The sequence below is a fragment of the Phalaenopsis equestris genome, unplaced genomic scaffold, assembly GCF_001263595.1.
Source record: "Phalaenopsis equestris unplaced genomic scaffold, ASM126359v1 Scaffold209422, whole genome shotgun sequence".
NCBI classification, from domain to species: Eukaryota; Viridiplantae; Streptophyta; class Magnoliopsida; order Asparagales; family Orchidaceae; genus Phalaenopsis; species Phalaenopsis equestris.
In genome coordinates this window covers 6,073-6,686 of record NW_018228588.1, presented here as the reverse complement: position 1 = coordinate 6,686, position 614 = coordinate 6,073, and the positions used below count along the sequence as shown (strand labels likewise).

The 614-nt window shown below is 32.6% G+C and overlaps 1 protein-coding gene across 1 annotated transcript in view; it reads left to right on the top strand.

Moving 5' to 3' along the window:
* LOC110036659 overlaps positions 1-614 on the top strand; it is a 49,271-nt gene that overhangs the window by 43,166 nt on the left and 5,491 nt on the right. The window lies entirely within an intron of this gene.

Sequence of the window (614 nt, the reverse complement as noted above, 5' to 3'; positions counted from 1 at the left end):
TTTGTGTTTAAAATACTAAAAATTTTGGAGTAAGTCGATAAGAAATTGAAAATTAAAAAAATCAAAATATGAAATTTTTGGGCCTTCAGCGTCGACGACACCCTCGACCCGACAGTAGATTTTAACCCCTAAAAATTTGCAATTTTTACTGTGGCCACCATTTTTACGCTTAAGTCATCTTCAACCTTCAGTTTGGGCGGCTAGGGCTTGATTGTGGTCGGATTTGAGGCGATTTAGAGGCTAAAAGACTTCGGATTTCATCTTCTCTTGGTAAGGGCTACACTTTAAACAAAAAATTTTCGATTTTTACCAATGATTTATCTCACATTGCATGGATTCGAAAATATGATAAAATTTTTTTGAGAAATTTTTGAGAAAATCCTTTGGTGATGAACTCTTATATAGTGATTTGAAGTTTAAGATGTTTTACATTTTGATTTTTGGAATTTTAGAATTTATTCAGATTTTTCAAAATTTTTTAGATTTCCTATGGCACCTAGATCGAGCAAAAGGAAAGTAGAATATGATGAGCAGAGATTTGTTAGCTTTAGAGCCAGTGCTCGATTTCATAGCATTTGTGAAAATAAGAAAGTAATTCAGAACCGAGGTTTTGA